This window comes from Chiloscyllium plagiosum, chromosome 37 (assembly GCF_004010195.1).
Source record: "Chiloscyllium plagiosum isolate BGI_BamShark_2017 chromosome 37, ASM401019v2, whole genome shotgun sequence".
Classification (NCBI taxonomy): Eukaryota; Metazoa; Chordata; class Chondrichthyes; order Orectolobiformes; family Hemiscylliidae; genus Chiloscyllium; species Chiloscyllium plagiosum.
In genome coordinates, this window is record NC_057746.1 from 14,896,330 (window position 1) to 14,902,981 (window position 6,652).

General features: G+C 38.0%; 1 pseudogene; it reads right to left on the reverse strand.

The window, feature by feature from the left end:
* Window positions 1-2,966: 2,966 nt before the first annotated feature.
* Window positions 2,967-4,388, reverse strand: LOC122541223 (annotated as a pseudogene).
* Between the last annotated feature and the right edge of the window lie 2,264 nt (window positions 4,389-6,652).

A 6,652-nucleotide genomic window follows, 5' to 3' on the forward strand; every position in this document is an offset into this window, starting at 1 on the left:
CAAGTGCTCACTCGAATCATATACACTACTTCACTATTCGTTGAATTATGCAGATAATTCAGTCTATCTTCCATCCGAGAGCTGCCTGTGGCAATAGGAGATTAAGCTGGATCCAACATTTCATTGTCGTCAGTAACTGATAAATTTGTGAGTCTGTGAGTTGCAAACATATGCATTATCATTTGAGGTGCTACAAAAGAACAGCAGAATTCATTCGAGACGTTTTATTTCATTGAATAATAACTCTGCTTCTAACAGTCACCATAAGGCACGCATTTAATAATTTCAGCAATACAGGAGCATCACAGACTACACATATTCATACTTGAAGTTGCTTACCAGGTACACCAATAACAGCGTGTAATATATTTTCCCGATACTGTGAAAAGATTCCATTCGTTTCTTTATGAGGTGTCCCATCATTCTTGAAATAGATAAATCGACTAAAATTTTCCCTGAACAGATGCATACCATGAGGCTTTACTTTGTAACCTGTTGTATTTCCACAGGGACATTTCAGGTCACAGCATCATTCACCTTAGTTTATTCAAGAATGACGAGCAAACAGAAATGATCACTGATTTATCTCCATGTTGTGATAGAAACAAATGTTGTGCTCACTTTATTTTGGACAGCAAATTCCTTCACGTCAAGTAACAAGTGAATATTGGTAAACGTGCTGTTGTTCATTTAAATAAGCTGAGGTCTATCTTTAAACATTGATTTATTTCAGTGATCACCTTGTTTTTGCTCAGAGATTAAATTCGAAACCTGTAGTAGCTCTCGAGTTGCGATCATTCATTGTAATTCTTTTCACCCAGTCAAGCAATTTAAGTGGTCATTTTCATCTCAGACTCCTTAAACCGATTCAACAAATTCGAATATTACAATCCTCGGCTACTACAGCCCTTCACATTGATATTAAGCCTAATGTTGAATTATTTATTATTCTTAAATAGGGTGTAGTTATCCAAGTCACTATTCTGGTAATTCTGCACTGTTCATAAGGAGTTGATTGTGAACAAGAGTTTTGGACTTGTATAATCTATGTCGTGCAGGTGCAGTTAGTTGTTCTTGCAGGATCAGGGCAGGGATATGTCCTAAGCCACTGAAGGATGACAGATTCATTGCTCAGTTCGGGTAGAATGTGACTTAGAGTTGAAGCATCTGATATTGGCTAGATAATGGTATTCGCATGCCCTTACCATACCTTGTCACTCTTGATGGTGAAGGATGCTGGTTTTGGAGTTTGCTAAAGTGCGTCGTGGATGTCATTACAAACGGAGAAAATTCAGAAGAGCTCAGTTGGCATGGTTGCTTTGTGAAGAGTGGAACAGAGTGCACTTTTCGTATGCAGTGAACCATCGACAGTTTTCTATTTATATGCATTTATGAAGACAATACTGCGACTGCTAACGGCTTTAAGTGTTTAAATTAACTGAGCAGGATCAAAATAGAATACAGATTAGAACTGCATCAGCAGAGATGAATTGTATAAGTACCAGTCAGTCTAAGAAAACAAGGCAGGTAGTGCAGGTGTCCACTCAGTATATTTGTTTGTTTATCATGCCAGCGACTGTATGAAGAGATGGAGCATTTAATTTAATACATAGCCTTTGAATTGGAAGGAAGGATTGTGCCAGTTTCCTGAGGAATTGTGACAAGGTTCTGGGACAGGTAGGACGTGTGCAATTTGGATGTGCTAGAGTTGAACGAGAATGAGATTGCTATTTGCAAAGTCTGAAGCAATTTTACGAAACACTCACATGGGATTAATGCACATTAAATTATTTGAATTTATGTAGAAACCATCACTTTTAGGAATTCAATCGCTCTTCATGCTCACAACTACAGTATCCACATTAAGTTGACTCTTGTCACACACAATTTTCCTGTGTCATTGATTATTTGCAATTTCTGACCTAACGTGACAGTATAATTGATTCTGGGCCACATTTTACGAAGTTAAGCATTGCTCTTAAATATTACATTCGCTGGTTTTGTCTTTCTGCTACAATAATTAACTTGCTGAATGATTTCAGTTTCTGGCAAATGCCATCCAGCAGCAAATGTTGATAGATAGTGATTTCGCAATGGCAATGCCAGTGAATGTCAAAAGAGAGGTGATTCAATTCATCTATCCTTGAGACAAACATGTCCTTGCACTTCGATGGTGTGTCTGCCTCATGTAGAATTTCCTCTTGAGACTACAAACCACTTTGTGTCTTTTGGTATCTTTCTACTTTCAGTTGAGAGTTGCATTAGTAACTGAGGGTTTGGAAATGAATTGAAGTTCGAATAGTCATCAGGGAGTACACCGACTTAGTTTATGTCAAAGATGAGACAACTGTTTCTCGGGTGACATCAAAAACAGATGCTTTAGTGGCCGCTAGAATTGTATGTTCCTTCACTGTTTCAGGATCACTCATATTACAAGGCTTCTCCATGATGTTCTGCCGTTGGTTTCATGGTAGGCAGAGAGGGCATTGGCGGTGGTGAGCATTGAAAGATTGTGGTTAACTTTATGGCAATGAGACAGCTGGAAAGAGGGATGATGCCCTCAATCAGATTTCAGGGAACTCTGAATGCGATCAAAAAGCAGGACTTCCAAATCACTAATTGAACCATTGCTTCCAGTCACCACTCTCCAATAGAACCGAACGTTTCAATAACGTGTTAATATCTCTTAATTCAGCAATAGGATAACATTTAAAAATGCACACAAAACATTTTTATGTTGCGTTATTTGGTGTTGAATATTTTATCAAATTTATTATTCAATCCATTCATAATAAATTTCCAACAAGAGCAGACCTACCATTTCATGCAAACTTTATCACTCAACAGGATGTTGTTCAACTATGTTTCCAGTGTCATATGTAGGAGACGTCTACTTGACCATAATGTCATACAATTGGCATATCTGCTTACATTATTTATTTATCATTCATATACCTGTGATTTTATCATCTTGCTGCAACAAAATTCTTGTATTGGCATAACAGAAGATATTTGAAAGTTTTTTTGAAAGTATTATTACAAAGTGCATAGCAGACCGGGTTGATGGCACTATTGGTGTAACACAACCAATATCCTAGGTTCCAGACTATATTCGGGATAGAGACTGAATAGAATGTGTCAACGAGCAGAATGGAAACATATGGGGTCCACGTGATAAGAAATGTTAACACAATAGCCATGACGGTCCTTGTCACTTTCTTCTCTCGGGATACACCTACTTTTGTTATTTTAGTATGCATCTTGCATGGATTCATGGTGGGATGCCCCTCTTTGCTATCTCTCTCATTCGTGTTAGTGTTGGTGAAATCTGACACTGTTTCTGCTGTGCTGTAGCAGTCGCTAGCAGTGTGTGATTGGCTAAGTATCATTACACAAGAGAGATTGGTATTGGCTGCTGGAAAGTGACTTTCTCTGGTAGAAATATTTGTGCTTTCTTGGATTTTTTCCTCCTTCATTTGGCTTGATGCCACCGAACTAACTGATTTTCTCTCATTGGAAACGACATTCACCTCTCTTTGGACAAAAGTGTCTGTTGTTGATTCATTGGATAGTTTGCTCTTCAGAATTTTAACATGCAGCAACCATTGGGAAACATTTGTTACGATGTTGCTCATTAGTTTTGTTGGCTTTTACTGAAAACAGTTGAGAGGTAATGTGTTCTTGCACGATTCAGAGTATTCCTTGTTATCCTTTATTCGACTCTTACTGGCATAGGATATGCAGACATACAAGACAACCATAATGACAGCAGGGAGATAGAAAGCCACTATAAGAACAGCCAGAGTGATAACTGGGTTTGAAAGGAATTGAATGTAACATTGACCTTCATGAACTGTGCGCTCCCCCACAATGAAATGCCATAAGAGAATGGAAGGAGCCCACAGGATGAATGGCAGCACCCAAGCAGCAGCGATCATCATCATTGACTTCTGAGGAGTCCTTTTCATAGGATAGCTCAAGGGCTTTGTGACACAGAAGTAGCGGTCAAAGCTCATGACAACGAGGTTCATAGATGATGTATTATTAAGAACATGGTCTAAAGCAAGCCATAAATCACATACGATTGGGCTCATTGGCCAGTAGCCAAATGCATTGTAAACGGTGTATAGACTCATGCATATTACAGCAACAATCAAATCAGAGAAGGCTAAACTTAAAATAAAATAGTTGTTAATAGTCTGCAAATGTCTGTTGAATGTGATAGAAATAATGACCAGAATGTTTCCGATAATTGTTACAGAAATTAACGATCGTGCCAAAATCACAATGACGATTATTTCAAGATGCTTGTGAGAATTAGTTTCTTCAGTATGAAACAAGTCAGTAAGGTTACTGAGAGATTCCTTTATCGCTGTTGTATTGATCATAGTTTTATGCTGATGAATAGTTAGGAGAAATGAATCCTAAACAGTGAAAAGAAAATGAAAAGTTAGGAAACAGATGTTGGTTGTGGCAGTTTTAATGACAAATTGAGTTTAACACACATAACTATCTGCACTTACCATTTTCAAACTGTTGGTCAGGAAATGTGTCGTTTTAATACTGACTTTTTGTCAGATTCACTCAAGGATTTTGCCTTCGACAATCTGAGTGGGTTTATAACTCACACCAATTGACATTTATGAATAGGTGGCCTACTTTGTTCAACTGCTGCTGTTTATTAGTTGTTAGTACACCAACAATCGTGTGGGAGGGAGTTCCAGGACTTTAACCCTGCAACCGTGAACAAACAATGATACATTTCCAAACAAAAATGTTAAGTGGCCGAGTGAGTGGCTGTGAGAGGACCTTATAAATGGTGTTTCCATGTATCTTTTGCCCTTGCTCATTTGGATGTTAGGTACGAATGGTTTTGACGGAAAAGCCAAAAGAGTCTTTTGGAGAAAGTGAATGTTTATAGGTGTGGTGCAATTTAGTGGATGCTTTCTATTTTGCTGATTGATGTCAAAACCGCATACTCCCTGGAAAGCGTTGACTACTTATTAGCTCTCCTGATCGTTGTCAGGCTTTCCATAATCAGGATATCAATTACTATATGCAGGATGCCTCGTTTCTAACTTGAATTATTGTTCCCAGTCTTTATATGGTTAGTCAAGTTCAGTTTCTTTCAAATACTAATTCCTAGATATTGATCTTGGGAGATTTAGTGATTGGAAATGGTATTGACTGGTAGATTTCCTCTTGTTTCAGGTGACCGCTGCATGTTACTTGTGTGATATCTAAGTTTATTGCCCATTACCTGCCCAACTCTAGATATTTTCAAGATCTTGCAGTGTTTTGGCACAAACAGAATTTCACAACTGAATGTAACACAGTATACAATCATCACTGAGCACCCCATTTATAATATCCTCATGATTGCCTGTCCATCGATGAAGCAATGGAATTTAATTGGGGGTAGGAAACTATCCTGAGCATCCCCACTAGCGATCTTGTGGAACTGACGTGATCCACTTCCAAAAATATGTCCAAGTCAAGTGAATTGACCATGTTAAATTGCTCAAAGTGTTAGGTGAGTTTGTCAGAAGTAAATAGGTCTGGGTGGGTTACTTTTCGGAGGTTCGGTGGGGACTTGTTAGGCTGAAGGGTCTGTTTCCATACTGTAGGGAATCTAATCTACTAACCAGCTGATAAACCATTGCCCACCCCGCCCCAATGTCAATTAACTCTAGATTACCTAGAGTTCGCAGACGTTATCCTCTGTTGAAAGCTAGTATCAAAGCTAGTCATTTCCTGCGAACTTCAGAGTTTCAAACTTGCTTTAACCAAGAGCCATAAGAAGGTCAGTGACTAAATGAGAGTCATAAACAGCTTACCGTGAAGGACACTCTCTCATTAACCAATAGTTTATGTCTAAGTTGGTAGATAAGTAACTTTTTTGACTTGAAGGAATTTGGTGTTCAATGACATTGCAAAGTATACTTTTAATTCAATTGCTCCAAAATATGAAGTAAATTAAAGTTATACTTTTGCAAATCTGAAGTGAGGTTGAGACATATTTAGTTTCTTTGTTTACTTACACTTATAATTCGAAAAGAATGAATAAATAACATTATTTTTAAGAAAAGGAAATATGTTATTACCTGTGTATATATCAGAAAATATTAGATGCACTAGTGCTTACTCTCTTTAACAGAAAGTCCAACCATTCTATAATACAAGTTATCCTTCAAAGGCAAATTCACTTCTGTTATAGTGACATAAATCTGAGATGGAGTCCATTCACGGATGTGTCTTATAATTCAAAATGGTTGGCAGTGTGATATTAACAGAGACGCAATATTTGGTTTCAATTGTTGCGTTTTTTAAAAAAAAAACGTTATGCAAGTAGCGATAAATACAACCCGAGGATAATTTTCCAAAGTGAACAGGGGAATTACATTACATGTTTGGCCTTGAAGGTAGTCTGAAGGTAGGCTTCTGCAGTAAAAGAAACATAAAACTCCGTAGCTTATATAGAACACAGAACATAGAACAGTACAGCACAGAACAGGCCCTTCAGCCCACGATGTTGTGCCGACCACTGATCCTCATGTAGGCACCCTCAAATTTCTGTGACCATATGCATGTACAGTAGTCTCTTAAATGTTCCCAATGACATTGCTTCAACAACTGCTGCTGGCAACGCATT